Genomic DNA, 16,650 nt, shown 5'->3' with positions numbered 1-16,650 from the left:
TCCCTGCCGCTGGCTGGATTCCCATAATGTACTGAATCACAAGCAAGAAAGCCACTTCAGCCAGCTTTCAACTTAAAAGTTGCTGAGGTGTTTCCCAACTTCAACAACTTTAATATAACACTGAGGCACCAGATAAAATTTGAATGTCTATACAAAATTACTTTCTTTCTTTTCCTTGTTTAAATTATCTATAAATTTTACTTATGTAAAATTGTTCCAACTGTATTGGTTGGAAACATGCAGAAGAGGCCTTTACCCTGCAGTTGGATAGACAATGGCTAAAATGACGATGATGAATTCCACTTTACACACACATCTATTGGTTTAAGGCTGAAGTTTTAATTGCAGTTACACCTACCTGGAGAGGGAGGGGAGCATGTGAGATTCCTTTGGAATCTATTAAGCAGGACAGTAAAATGAGTAGTGATACCTTAGATGGCACTTCTACAAGTCTGCTGTTGAGCCAGCTGCCTGTCCAGTGGACAGGTCAATTTTGTATGCACAGAATGAGAAAGAATTTAGCAATGTATTCTAATTAAATAGACAAGCAGATAATTACATTGTAACACTAGGTTTGTAAAAGTATTGCATTTTATTAAAGTAACTTTTTTATCTACAGCAGCGATGGGCAATTAATTTTCCCAAAGGACCAAGTGAGAAACTGCCATATCCTCCCCCTCATGACACTCCACCCCTCTGCTGACATCATCAATACTGCAGACTGGACAGGGACACCTGAAAGGCTGGATGCGGTCCATGAGCCGTAAAATGCCCATGTCTGCTGTACACGGTATTAGAAAACAACTCATTTCTGGCAAAGGTCTGGCAGTGAACCCCACTACTCTTCAATAATGATACCTCTAGATTTGGGTTGTTAATTTTGGATGTCCATGTTTATATCTGTTAAACAAATCTTAAATTTCTTCCTCACCCTTCTCTCTAGGCTACATTCATTTTTTCCCTAGTGGATGCTGATAAGTTCTTCAAAGCTATCTTCCTACTCCTATACAAAATGAAACTGAATATGAAATGGATAATTTTTAAAATCTAGATCCAGAAAATATTGAGACAAAGCGAGAATGTCAAGGTCCAAGAGAGACAATAGGCTTTTCTTGGATAAGAAAGAGAGGCAAGAATGAGAGCCAGGAATCAGTTTTCACCAAAGCAACTCTGACTCTTCTAAAAAGGGTTTTAGAAGGATCCCTTCTGCAGTAGTTGATGTACATATATCATGTTTTTTCAATAATGTTTTGGCTGTTTAACCCCCTGCATTAGTTTATATTTTTGGAAGAGTTTAATTCTGGCTGTTTTCTCATACTTGCCATATCATTGATTGTTTTAACAGTTGTTTGTGTGAACAAGATACAGGGGCTGGTTCTGAATAACGCTATAAATAATGTCTTAGAACTATAGGAGCCAGAGTGGCTCAATTGAAAAACTTAGTGTTTGGAGTGAAGCCAGCCATGGACTTCAGTACATTTTTGTCTATCTGACTTTGGTTTTAGCACACTGGTAGCCATTTACTCAGTCTTTTTTAGTTAACACAAAAAATAGGTAACTAGAGTTGCCATATATTAAATTCGTTATAGTTTTCGTGAAATAGGTAGGACCAATGTGAGGGGAATTACAATCTGAACATACATCACAATTAGCAGAATAGCAATAGCAATAGAACTCAAACTTATATACTGCTCCATAGTGCTTTACAGCACTCTCTTGGGTTTTTGTAATGTCTGTTAGGGATACACCCTAGCAGAATCTGCACAGCAGTCAGTCAGGCAGGCAAAATATGTGAGATAAACGTTTTTGTAGCTTACACTCAGTAAAACAGATACACAGTGCTAATTAAACAGTTTATTCCAGTTACAGTTATAGCATAGTCAAACAGTCCATATATCATTCACTAGTTCAGTCCGTCCAGGGATTATTCAGTTGCAAATTCCAGTGTCGAAAAAGAGAGGTCAGTAAACTTACAAATATCAGTCCAGTAATATATCTCCTTGCAGTAGAGATATGAAGAAGTCAAAAACTCCTCTCTTCCTTCAGCAACTCAGCAGTAGGGGAAACAGGCAGTTAACAAACCATCAATCCATGCAATCCAGTAATTGTCAGCAATCAATCAATCAGGTTCTCTTGCTCCCTCTTATGGTGGTTTCACACCACACCCAAAATTACATGCTTTGCAGTTTTAAAGTGACACACACTTAAACTTACAATCATAGTTTATATATATTATTTTACCCAAACTATGTTAGGTAACCTATGTTATTCCTAACAATGTCAGCATATTTCCCCCAATAATCTGGGTCCTCATTTTACCAACCTTGGAAGGATGAAAGGCTGAGTCAACCTTGAGCCAGTCAGGATTGAACTCCTGGCTGTGGACAGAGTTAGCCTGCATTACTGCATTCTAACCACTGAACCACTGCATTCTAACCATAACTCAATGTAGGTTCAGTGTGTTCAGATCCACAGATAATGTAAATTTCTATTATTTTTTTGTTTTGGTGCATTTAAGTTAGTCTTGAATCTTGGTGACTGCCTGGACCAGTCCCTGTACTTTCCTTGGCAGCATTTTGAGAAGTGATTTGCTATTGCCTAGGGCTGAAAGAGAGTGACTGGTCCAAAGTCACCCATCTGCCTTCCATGTCTAAGGTAAAAATAGAACACAGCGTCTCCTGTTTTTATCCTGGTACTCTAATCACATCATACTAGCTTTTGTGCTTTTATTGGCTTCTGTTAAAAATATGTAGAATTCCTACAGAATTAATTATTTGCAATTTGGTTCTAAATCTGAAATAGCCTTGAACCCCTTAATAAGGATGAACAACTATTTCAATTTAATACTCTTATTGATGGTGTTTATTTTGTGGAAAACTTTGAATGGCTCACTAGAGGGCAGTCTTGCATAGACATATTGTATAGCAGTGATTAAACTCGGTGAAAATTGCAGTTGCAATTCAAGAAATTTCGACTTCTCAAAGTTGAATTGAGGACTTTCTTTAGACTACTTACAGTATTGTGTACATCTACAGTATTCAGTCAGTTTGTGAATTTAGGATAATAAAAATAACTTATAGCATGGAATATTCTTGTTCAGGGCTGTTCAATATCAGACATGCTTCAGGGCAGTTTGTGTATTTTGTTGTGAGGAGGAGATTGTACTGTAAATGTTTCAGTTTCTTTGTTTTTTTAAAAAAATAATTTTCTCTTTTCTATTTCCTCCTAATTTTTCTGTTTTCTCCCTTTTATTTCAACTTCTCCTCCTTCTTCCAGCCACCATATAAGCTTCCTCATATAATTTAGAAGCATACACACTGTACAATTTGAATCTGACCCATTCTTTATGTTCATCTGATTGAACCGACGCTTCCAGGCTTCTATTTCCCGCCCCCCCTTCATTTCTTTCTATTTCAGTGACCCTGTTACGACATCATCCTTCCCTTTGTTATTTTCTGTATTTGTTTCACCTTCCTTCCAAACAAAGGGTTTTTTTTGGGGGGGGGGAGGAGGGGGGGTTAAGGAAACTTAAGCTGAAAAGTAGAAAAAACTAAAATATAAAATAAAATTATAGAGAATAAAATAAATCCTGCTATCATATTCTCTTTTATATATGATGCCTTCTTGAATACAGAATACTTCACAACCAGACATCAGTACTATTAGGAATACAAGTCACCTAACAGGTATTTGGGTTAGAAATATATAAACTGGGATAAACATTTTAAAAACTGTATCTTTAAGAAAATGCAAAATTGTAATTAGCTGTGGTTTCTCAAACGGCCATAAGATGGAGCCAGAAACCTGGGTTGTTTAGTCTTAATCTCAGAAGAGAGTGTGTCTCAGTCTCTGTTTCCTTCTGTTGGAAAGTATTGCCGTTTCTCCATTTTTTCTAATTGACTGATATTACTGGAATTTGATGTAAGTTTGTTACTGAACTGTTTTTTGACACTGGACTTTGATATTTGGATTATCCCTGGATTGAAAAACTGACTGATTTACCTGTGAATGACTTTGGATTGCTTGTTTGGACTTTGCTTAACATTTCTGGAAGTAAAAACCTATATTTACTGTACAGTGTATCTGTGTACTGTGTATGTGTATTATTCAAACACTACTCTCAAATACGTCTCCCTGTATGCACTCATTCTCCTAACGGGGAATTACCTCAACAAGTACTAATAGCACCAACTTGACCATTTTATTAAGGCAATTACCTAGAAATACCCTAATACTTTGAAATTCCTAATCAGGTATTTCCTTTGAAATACCTAATCAGGTGTCATATTAGTGTTGATAATAAGAGCCACAGTGGCACAGTGGTTAGAATATTGCAATATTGTAGGCGATCTCTGCCGACTACCAACAGTTTAATTCTGATTAGCTCAAGGTTGACTCAGCCTTCCTTCCTTCAAAGGTGGATAAAATGAAGAGCCAGATGGTTGGCGGCAATATGCTGATTCTGTAAACCAGTTAGAGAGGACTATAAAGCATTGTGAAGCAGTATATAAGTCTAAATGTTATTGCTATAATGGCCTCTGCAAGGCAAGTTTCCTCTGACTGTGGCAATTGCTCTGTGACATATATTTCTGTGTAGGAAAATGTGACTGTGATTAGTTATCGCATGTGCTAATCATTACATGAATTTACCACATGAACATTTCCTTGCAAACATTATAAATAATCTGTTTTCAACTCATTAAAAATGTAATGAATGATGCATATGTTCATATGAAATGCTTTGATACTCTTCTTCCATTTTGATCAAAAAAGTTTTTCTAAGTACTTAATTGTCATTATATTTCACATATTTCATTGGATTTTTTTTATTAGCAGTTTATTGCTTACAACAAAAGACAGTTTGGTATAGTGGTTAATGTATCAGGTTTAAAAACCAGGTGTGCTGTCCTGCTCACACACATACACCCATAACTGTGGTTTAGTAGGTTTATTAACATTCCCCTGCAACTCCCTTCACCAAAAACCCAGAACTGTCCCAATTACATCAAGGCACAAGCAGACGAATGCTGGTCCACAGAACAATGCCCAATGAGTCCACAAGGCACTTGAAAGTTTCCCAATCAAAATAAACCCACCAGGCAAAATTAAATCCACAATACAAAAGGGTTCACCAGGCAAGAAAAGTCCAGAGTTCATAAGGCACGATTCAAGTCAAAGCACAGTGTCAATCAATCCAAAACAAGGCAAGAATCACAACAACCAGAAAACACCACAGCTAGGAAATGAACACGTTGTTCCCATCTGTCTGCTGTGCTAAATAGTCAGCTTCTGGTGCAGCCTATCAAGAAGGGTGAGGCTGCCACCTCACAAGTAATCTGGCTGACCTTCTCTGCTCCTGCCTTTTCTCTTCCCTAGGTATTCTTGGATCAAGTGCAGAAGGCTGTTCCTCTTCCTCATCAATAATCCACCACAGCTGCATGCTTTCCCCCACCTGAAGCCTCAGGGCTGTCCTGCTGCAGCTGTGCTTCAGCCAAATCCTTTTCAGATGGCTGCTTGGAGCCATTGACCAACTCTCCTCCAGATGTGCCAGGAACTGGTTCATTCTCCTCTGAACTGACATTTGGAGAAGTATCTAGGGAAGCGTCTGGGGGAATCATCACACTAGGAGACCATAAATTCTAGTCCTGCCTTAGGCACAAATCCAGCTGGGTGACCTTGAGTTAGTCACTCTCTCTCCTCCCTAGGAAGGAAGCAATGGTAAACCATTCTGTAAAACCTTGTTAAGAACACTGCAGGGATTGTGCAGTTTTGCCAAACAGGGTGTCTCAAAGTTGAGATATATGCAATTTCATCTGAGGGGTACTCACTGCAAAGGTGCACACATTATCTATAAAATAAGCAGGACAAATTAACCTTGGAGTTAGATTTGGTAGCTTATATAGTCCTCCATATTATGAAAATATGATTTTATGGCATTTTGTTAAAACAGATGACAATGTATGTGTCCTCCATGAAGATTCCAGCAATAAAGATAGATATTCAGATCATGAGTGAGATTTTCTACTGAAATAACTTGTTTCAAATTCTTTTTCTCAAAGTTTACATTGCATGATTATCTATATTAGTCCTACAATATTTTGCTGCCTAAAGCAGAATATGACTTTCCTTCACCTCCACAAGATATCTCCATCTCCTGTGGTGTCCTTTCCTTCAGATCAATATCATAAATTAAATAACAAAAAATGCAAAAAATAAAACCTTCAGCACAAGTAGATAATCTGTTTCTAATTATACTTTAGTGCAAGCAGCCTGGTATTATATTCACATTTAATAGCATTTGGTCTTTTAACATCAGCTTGTGTTCCATATTGAATGCAGATTTTGTATTTTACTTCCACTAATCTTACCTTGGATGATTTTAAAATTAAAAACAAAGCTTGAGATTAGAGTAATTTCTCATCACTGCCAAAAGAGTCATATTGCAGATCTTACCCATGTAATGTCTCAGCAGAGAGCAGTACTTCTGTGAGCATGGAACTAAGCAAGGTTGATCTAGATTAGCACTTACCTGGGAGATCATCAGATACAGATAATCCTTGATTTACAGCCACAACTGAACCCAAAATGTCTGTTGCTAAGCGAGAGAATTAGGTGAGCTTTGCCCCATTTTATGAAGTTATTGGCCATAGTTAAGTGAATCACTGCAGTTGTTAAGTTAGTAATGAGCTGTGGTGGCGCAGTGGTTAGAATGTAGTACTGCAGGCTACTTCTGCTGACTGCTGGCTGCCTGCAGTTTGGCAGGTTGACTCACACCAGGCCCAAAGTTGACTCAGCCTTCCATCCTTCTGAGATCTGTAAAATGAAGACCCAGATTGTTGGGGGCGATATGCTGACTCTGTAAACTGCTTAGAGAGGGCTGTAAAGCCCTGTGAAGTGGTCTAAGTCAGGGCTGTCAAACTCACGCCCCGCAGGCCGGATGTGGGGAAAAAGTCCTGATACGTCATGTGACAACTCCGTGACTACACGAGTTTGATACCCCTGGTTTAAGTGATATTGGTATTGCTAGTAACACAGTTGATAAGTGAATCTGGATTCCCCATTGACTTTGCTTGTCAGAAGGTCAGAAAAGGTGATTACATGATCCTGTATTGCTGCAAACATTATAAATACACGCTTGTTGCTAAGTATTTGAATTTGGATGACATAACCATGGGAGTGCTGCAACAGTTAAGTGTGAAAACTGGCCATGAGTCACTTTTTCAGTGTCATTGTAACTTTGAACAGTCACTAAATAAGGACTATCTGTGTGATGACCCGTAGTCTCTCAAAATAACCCAAAACATACATTCAAGTCCGGTAATGCCTTCAGCTTAACTTCACTGTTTTATTAAGCACAGTTTAAAGTCACAAAAGTAAATAATGAGGCAAAAGGAAACCAAAACAAACTACATTGACGAGAGTTCCGAAGCAAGCCAAGATAATTAATCATACATTCCAGGAAGATAACGGGGAGAGTCCATGGGAAGAATGCTAACAAAGTTAAACCTCTTTCAAAGGAAACACTAAACTTTGACTCCAGAAATTCTGACTACGCAGATACAAACTTATATACATAGCTCCCAGCTGCAAGCCACGAGGAGGATCATGGTAATCTCCTCCTGAGTAGACCTCTCTTTTCCCTGATCCTCTCCTCTCTGAGTGCCCTAGGATGGATAGGGGATGAGCCTGGATCCTCTTCTGATTGCTCAGCCGGCCTCTGCCCTTCCCCAGCCTCCTCCACCACCTCTGGAGCCACACTCCCACTCCCTGTTGGCTGTTCCTCCTCTTCCTCAGAGTCAGTCTCCACCAGGGGCATGATAATCTATAATTCCAGGGATGGAAGTTTTACTGGAAAGATTTGGAAGAAGGCAGTGACAAATACTGTATTGTGGCTAAGAAAAATCTATGTTTTGCCCATTAGCAGTTGCCAGGAGTTGAACTCCAAGGTTGGACAATGTTTAATTTCAATCTGCTTAATATTTCTCCTTCCACGATCTTCTCAAACATTATTGTCTCACTGGCTTGTTAAAACCTTTAAAATGCAAAGGTTTTTGAGCCTGGAAATGTCTTACCGCTAACGTTAAATGAGTATAGAGCAGAGCTGACAAACTCGTGGTCTGTGGGCCGGATGTGCATGCACTGGCCATGCCCACACCCACACCCAGTTTAGTGAAGGGGAAAAATAATCACAATATGTGATGCTGCTGTGATGATGTGAGTTTGACACCCTTGGTATAGAGTATATTTCTCAAATATGGCAACTTTCAGATGGGTGGATATCAACTCCCAGAATTCTTAAAGTGGCCAAGTTTGAGAAATATTGATATAAAGTGCTGCATGTTCTGGCTTTGAAATAGTGCAAATATCCATGTTGGGTCAGGAGGAACTATCTAAAGGCAAATATTAATGAATATTAATGAAAATTATTCTCTAATGCAGTGGTTTTCAGATGGTTTGGGAGCATTGTTAATCAAACAGTTTGTGTGACAGCTTTCTCTGTGGGCCATGGATGAGGAGCTTGACATTTACAACAAAATACCAATTTTGCTAGAAGGAGATCAGTTACAGATGTTATATCAGTAATGATATAGGTCAAAGTTCTCCAACCTTAGCAACGTTAAGACTTGTGGACTTCAACTGTTTTGCTGGCTGAGGAATTCTGGGAGTTGAAGTCCACAAGTCTTTTTTTATTTTTATTTTTAAAATAAATTTTATTGAACAAACACACACAAAAAAGAAAAAGACATTTAAAAACAATAGATGTGGTGCAATCACCCTGACACACCTAGTTGTCTTACATTGCTAATACATATAAGAATGATATATATTTACATTTTATATACACAGTATATAATATATACATAAAGATTAGTTATTTTCAATATTTTTTGATCCTTCCTAGTTTCCAACCAGTGATAAAACTTTTCCCATATTTTATAATAATCAGAATCATCCTTATTTTTTAATTCTTGTGTCAATTTATCCATTTCTGCGTAGTCCACAAGTCTTAAAGCTACTAAGGTTGGAGACCCCTGATATAGATTGCTTCAATTTGACTTCACACAGCATAATATCCCATCAGGCTTTACTACAAAGGATTTCTACTTCATAATTCTCAGCCAGAATAGCCCACATGATTATGGAAATTGTATGGACACACCTGGGAGGGGTGGGGATACAATCAAATTCAGGAGGGCTGCCATAATACAACGCTACTTGTCAGATATTCTGTTTCAATCCATCCATTTTTTAAAATTATGGGGCAGCTTTGATTAATGCATCTCTCCATAAATCTTTTAAATAAAAAGCTCGGCTTGTCTTGCCTTATTTTGGAAATTGGGCACTTAATAATTTTGAATTATTCTCAGCTCAACATAAAAAAATTACTATTGTGAAACAGTATAAAGAATGAAGTATTTGATAGTTGACAAAAAGAAAGGCCATCATTAAGAAATAAAATACGACAATTGGAAACCAACTTAAAGAATCACTGTTGGAGTTAAAGAACAAATGGGAATGAAAATTGTGAACCACACAAGCTAGGTCATTAAACAGAAAGGCAAATATCAAGTACCTTTAGGTGAAGGATTATTTCCATGACAACAGATTGCTGCTAGAGCTATTTCTTAGAAAAATCTATGTGTTTTGTAAGTCCTGCCTTGAATAGTTAGAAATATGTATACAACTTCCATGAATAAGATTTCATAATTCTAAAGGCCTTTCCCCCACCAAATGTTTCATGTTTCAACACTTGAATGCCCTGATATGATTTCTGTCTGGCAAACTTGATGGGTCAAGAAATCAGCGTTTCTCACATAGCATGGGTCCCAGATCAAAAGTTTCCTATGGAGTGTGAAGATTTGTAAAGCATCAAGACAGAACAATCTGGTGCCAAAAGGTCCAACTTTAAAATAGGTTCATCTCTGAGTTTGCTGGCATTGATCAGCTTGTATCTTCTGACTTTTGACAGTGACAAATGGGATCATTTAAAGGTTTTCACGAGTTACTCTTTGCCCCATATAATTAGAGAATGTACTTCATTTTTATTTCCACTTCCATTAAAAGAAAAAACCCATACAAAACAGTGAAGTGTGAAATGGCTCAAATTCTGGAAACATGATCAATTGCTATGAAGGTAGAGAAGCATTTTGAAAGCTTTCCCATAATAGCCTCTGTGTATCTCTTGATTGATCTGGACCATCCTTCCTCACCTGGTTGTCAGGCTTCACTCAGCTTATATTGGAACTAGACACCTCGTTGGCGGTAATTCAAGTACAAACACATTGATAAGTACTATTTATTGCAGGAACTAACAAAAATCCATTAAGAAGAAGTTGGCAAGTGCCAAGAATGAAATGCAGGCTAAGCCATATATATAACAGAAGAAAGAGTCCATTTTTGTACTTTCTTCTCTGTCCCGTGTTATGTTCTGAGCTTCTTGGTTTTGGATGGTAAGTGCAGTTGGCACCATGGGTGTCTATGGAAGTTGTACAGGGTAGCAAATAATGAACTGGGATATCATAATACAAAACTTGCTCCTTATGCTCTTGTAGGCAGAGGTGGTATTCAGCAGGTTTTGACTAGTTCTGGAGAACCAGTAGCAGAAATTTTGAATAGTCCGGAGAACCGGCAAATACCACCTCTGACTGGCCCCATCCCCATCCATTCTCTGCCTCCCGAGTGCCAGCTGATTGACTGGATCATCTTTTGTTGCCCTCCACAGGGGAACGGAGCTGGAAATCAAGTTAGTGAGGTGGGGTTGGGGAATGGGGATTTTACAGTACCCTTCCCCTGCCACGCTCACAGAACCTGCAGTAGAATTTTTTGAATCCCATCACTGCATTGTAGGGGTGCAATATTCTACTGTAAGTATAAAAAGATGGAACTTGTGCCATGATGTACATTTTAAGTGTCATCATAGCTTGGAATTGAGGCTTATTGTTATAAATGTCTCTTGCTATTATAATGCCATAGCCTGATCTTAGGTAGTTTCCTTCTGATATTGCCAGACCTCATCTAACACTAGTGGACCATAATTATTAATTAGCACAACCACTTCAAACTGCTTTAAGTGAAGTAGAATTGTGTATTTATGTATACTTTCATATTGAATTCAGGCATTATGATAAAACATAGTTTATTTGATTTAGGTATGCACAATGGTAAATGATCTTAGCTAATATAGTTCCAGGGTTTTTACTTGATTTCTGGGAAAAATAAACAGATCCATATAGGACTTATATGCTCTGCCAAGAGCAGTATAGGTCTTTTGTAAGAAGATGGTTATATAGCAATTCTCATTTGCTGTCTTGAAAACAGAACTAGCCAAATATAAAATTCAGGCTAAGACTTTTATATGTTTACTGCCCTCCTCCAAGGCAAGAAGGCTGAGTAAAAATGATATTTTAAGGATTTATTTCACAAAAGAAGATTTAGTGCAAATGTATTCCTGACAAACATTATAGCTGAATGCTTGTAGGTATGTATGTAGATTTCAGACAGGGTTATCAAGTGTTCTGGTTGGATCAATAGTTTTTGAACACTACTTAGTCTGAAATCTTTTTCCCCCTAAGTGTTCTTTCATCCTAAACTGTTCCCACTGTTAGCAACAATTAGGACCTTATTTTGATTATTTTGCAACAGACGAGTAGCATCTATTCTTCTTATTCCTTACTCTAAAGTGGTAATGGAAAAACATTAAAAAATGTTGAGTTTTCTAAGGTATGAAATAAAGCCAGAATTATTTAAGGCATTGTATGTTTCAAATGACCTGGGCATAATAGTACCTAAATAAAAAAAAATCATGCTAGGTTTTTTATTTCAAAAGATATATTAGTTCTCTATTGTAGTGGCCCCCAACCTTTTTCGAACCAGGGACCGGTTTCATGATTATTTATTCTTCCACGGACCAGTACCTGAGTAACGTGAGACTCCACCACCATCGGGACAGCTCTTCGTTCGAAGCCGCTCCCCCACTTTGACGAAACTAAGGCGCGAGCACCCAAAAGCCACTTTCCAACTGAAAAACCGGAAGCACTTTCCAACCAAAAGCCGGAAGCAACCAAAAACCCGGAAGCGCTGTCAAAACAAGATGGCGGCACCCAAGCTTTGCGGCCTGGTAAAAAATGATCCACGGACCGGTACCGGTCTGGAGACCGGTGGTTGGGGACTCCTGCTCTATTGTACCAAGTTGTGGTCCAAAGAGGGTATATGTTTATTTGACCCAATTAAATTTCTTAATTTATCTGCAACCAATCTGTTGTCTTTACGTACTTTGGGCTACCTAGCACTTAGTCTTATCTAATTAAACAGAATCATGTTCTGTAGGTTAGACTCGGCCTATATTCCTCAGGTATGTTCATCAAATTTCCCCCCCCCTTAATTCCCATGTTGACACGGTCAGTATTTCTTATTCTTGAGGCTTATTGCTGAGCAGCTTCCTCAGTGAATTCCACTCTTCTTCCTTCTCTCTCAGCAGCTGCAAATCTTCTCTAGCGCCACTCCACTGTTTCTCCCCAAGATTCCAAAACAGAGCCAAGAGGCTGGTCCTGCCTTTGAAAAATTGCCTCCCAAGCAATTGAGATGAAGCAAAAATAGAAAGGAGAGATGCCATGATACGAGAAGGATTTGGGTGCCTTCTAAGAGTGCATCTAAGGATGAAGGGTGTGTTTGGGCCATGGCAATATTGATTATGAAGGTGAATAAGAGAGCTGAATTTAACTCTTAATGCACTGCCAGTTCTACGTTATCCCCAATATTTATTTGATTAATACAGGGGTGTCAAACTCGATTTCATTGAGGGCCACATCAGGTTTGTGTTTGACCTTGGGGGGTGTGTGTGTGGCCAGGGTGGGCGTGGCCAGCTTGACGTCACTCGTGTTGGAACGCCTGTGGTGGGCCAAGCACTCTGTCAGTGAAAACAGGCTCCTGAGCTCCGTTTTCAGGTGGGACGACCTCTTGCAGCCCTCTGCCAGCAAAAATGGAGGGCTGCGGGAGCTCTGTTTTTGTTGGCACAGGCACTGCAGTCTGGTTCTTTACTATTTCCAGGGTGGCCCTGCGGGCCAGATCTAAGTACCCCAGGGTCTGGATCCAGCCCATAGGCCTTGAATTCGACACCTCTAGATTAATCCATGAGTTTGGTAGGTGACTGAAAACTAATTGTTAGAAAGCATTCTGAGGGAAGAGTGAGATGATGCGACATGGTATGGTTATCTTCACTCCAAGCCCATAAACTTCACCACAAATGTTTCATCCATCTGTATTTATATTCACTGAGGTATAAAATAGTTTCTGATCTAGACGTGGAATCAGATTATATGAAGAACTGCTTTTATCTGTGTAATTCTGTTTCTTTCTCTAGAGCTGTTTCACAAATCTTTGAGTGTCTACTGTTTAGAAAATTGATTGGGAAATCTATAGATAAATAAGCCAGTGAATAGTTTAGGTTGAAAATAATCGATGTGGAACCAAGAGAAATGGTACAGCCATTGAAAAGCCATGCCATATGAAAGGTTAACTATCTGATTACAAATTTTGCACAAAATGAATTCAAACATTGATGTTATAATATGAATAGTTATTCTGTTCTTTTCATCTGCACTTGTGGGAACTTGGTTGGGGGAGAGCACATTTATCCATACATCTATTGTGTTAGCAAGAACAGAGCTGCTCCAACTAACCCATTTTTCAGTTTGGATCATAAAACACTAGCACTGTGAAGAGCCTTAGAGGGTCTCTTTTTCAGAAGGATTTGATCACCCAACACCACATCTCTGGCTTCATGCTTGTTCATTTTGATAACCCAAAAGTAAGAATAGTCTCAGCCTCCGATCCCAAAAACATAGATGTATGACTCATTCTGTAAGCAATATGGGATTTTTTGGTGCTTTTTTATAACAGTACATCTCTCTTCTATAACTACAGGTAGTCCTCAACTTACGACTACAACTGAGCCCAAAATGTATGTTGCTAAATGAGTTTCACCTCATTTTATGACTTTTCTTGGCACGTTTGTTAAGTGAATCACTGTAGTTAAATTAGTAACATGGTTGTTAAGTGAATCTGGTTTCCCCATTGACTTTGTTTGTCAGAAGGTCTCAAAAGGGGATCACACGACTCCAGAACACTGCAACCGTCATAAATATGAGTCAGTTGTCAAGAATCTGAGTGTAAATCATGTGACCCTGGGGATGCTGTAATGGTCATAAGTGTGAAAAATGGTCATAAGTCATTATTTTCAGTGCCATTCTAACTTCAAACTGTCACTAAACTGTCATAAGTCAAGGACTCTCTGTATATGTCTGATTGTGGACAGGCCTATACAAGAGTGTCCATGAGCATGGTAAATAAAAGGCCAGATGACACTTTTGATAGTGCAGTTGAAACTGCGCTGTTGCACATCAAAACAAGCAAAACTTCAATCAGACTGTCATGGTCACCATCTTGAAGGTTTTTTTTTTACCTCTCCTGCAAACACCCTTAAGCCACAGATGGTATTCAGCAGGTTCTGACCAGGTTCTGGAGAACTGGTAGTGGAAATTTTGAGTAGTTCGGAGAACCGGCAAATACCACCTCTGACTGGAGATTTTACAGTATCCTTCCCCTGCCACACCCACCAAGCAACGTCCACAGAACCGGTAGTAAAAGTTTTTGAATCCCACCACTGCTTAAGCCCTTGCGAAGAGAGAACTAAACATGCATTTGGAACTGGATAGATGGGAGAAGAGAAAGCAATCTGGAACAAAGAAATAGTACAGCTTCCACATTAAAGAATGAAGAATGTTTGGAGGGGCTCTGGTTGTACATGAGCAAGGAGGAAGAGACTTAGGATAGTATAGCCAGAAAAAAGGCAACATGCCCTGGAACTCTGAACGGGAAACTTTATAGGGGAGTGTTTAATTGCCAATTCCTCTCTTCCCAAGTTAGCAAAGCAGCTTGTGTCATGAATTAATGCAATCCCTTCAGTTTACAATCTCCTTCAACAAACCTTATCTTTTGGTGACCACAAACCTGGACATGTCCAGGTTGTTTTCTTGGCAACAGTTGTGAGTGGTTTGCATCACTTCGACTTTCAGTAAGTGTTTTTCAATGTCCCAAACGTGCTCACAGTCTTAGGGTTTCCTGGTTCACTTTCTTCCATGTACTAGGTTGGCTCAGCCGAAGTTGTCTTGATGCTGCTCCTTGGTTGTCTCTTAGTAACGTGGGGAAGTGCGGTGCACCAAGACCAATTTGAAAGGCCAGTACCGAAGTAAGGAAGGACTTTCATGGCTCAAGATAGCTTGGAGCTGCCAGACTAGTATATCAGCTGTTCTAATTGATTCACATAGTCCTATTGATTTCACAATATCTAAAAGCAGAGAATTGATCTCATTGCTTTCTCCTCTTTCTTGTCAGGTTTCCATCTATCCTTTTTTTCCCCCCTGGCTGTGCATTGATTTCCTAGCTCAGTGTTTGAGCCCTGGCATGAATCACCGATTTATAGTGCTGAGCTCTGCTGTGCAATTGAACACAGGGGAAGGAAGTCCAATCAGGGCCTAATCAGACATCCACTTTCCCTAAGAACCTCCAGGCTGCATCACAATTAGGCTAATCACAGCTTGAGAATATTTTCTGACCTCTGAAGCAGAAATAGAGGCAACACACTGAGATTGTTTCTTGCTTTGAAGATGAGAACTACTGCATTTAAGGAATAAAACGCTTTTCTCCCCCCGCTCTACAGTTTGGAGCATTATTATGATTGCTTCTTGATACTGGGAGGCAGAAGCAAATGTTAGAGGAGGGAGCCACAAACTCATATTTCAGCTGTCTTGGAGAGTGTTGTTTTCATCCTTGCATTCCTTATTTATTGTCTCCCCCACCTCATCAATCCTGGAATCATCCAAGGAGCAGTCAGCTTTCTTCTACATCCAAGTTTGTTGCTGATGTACAGATAGTAGGTTGAATCAGAACAAAGCCAGGATGCTATATGTAGATGCCTCCGAAATAAAAGCAGTTTTGTTTGTTTATTTGTGGTGAGGATTCACCAGCATTCCTGGTTTAATTTTATTTATAAGTTGTTGGATACATCATACACATTCATCAAATTGTTTCCTTCCTGGGGCAGAACCAGAGGTGGTATTCAGCAGGTTCTGACCAGTTTTGGAGAACCAGTAATGGAAATTTTGAGTAGTTTGGAGAACTGGCAAATACCATCTGGCTCCACCTCAATCTATTCTCTGCCTCCAGAGTCCCAGCTGATCGGCTGGGTCTTCTTTTGTTGCCCTGCACAGGAGAACAGAGCTGGAAAGCAGGTTTGTGGGGTAGGGAGGGAATGGGATTTTGCAGTATCCTTCCCCTGCCTTGACATCTTAAAAGTTGTCAAGGTTGAGAAACACTGGTCTACGTTAACTACTCATTGTTTCTAGTGGCTCAGGAAAATCATGTCCATTTTGATATTGATATAGATGCAGATGTATTTGTAATGCAAATGGATAGTGGGTTATTCATGTTTCTCTCTCTTCCTGCTTTTCAAATGTACATGTTTTATATTAATGCCAGATAGAAAATGCAGCAGTCAACTTAAAGTAAAAGTAACCATTTTTCTCTTTTCAAATGTTCTGGAACATTTGTCTTTTCCATTTAAGCTATTATGTATTTATCTCTGATTGTCTT

This window comes from Pseudonaja textilis, chromosome 2 (genome assembly GCF_049901715.1).
Source record: "Pseudonaja textilis isolate UNSWEBS1 chromosome 2, rPseTex1.2, whole genome shotgun sequence".
Lineage (NCBI taxonomy): Eukaryota > Metazoa > Chordata > Lepidosauria > Squamata > Elapidae > Pseudonaja > Pseudonaja textilis.
This window is presented reverse-complemented; position numbering follows the sequence as displayed.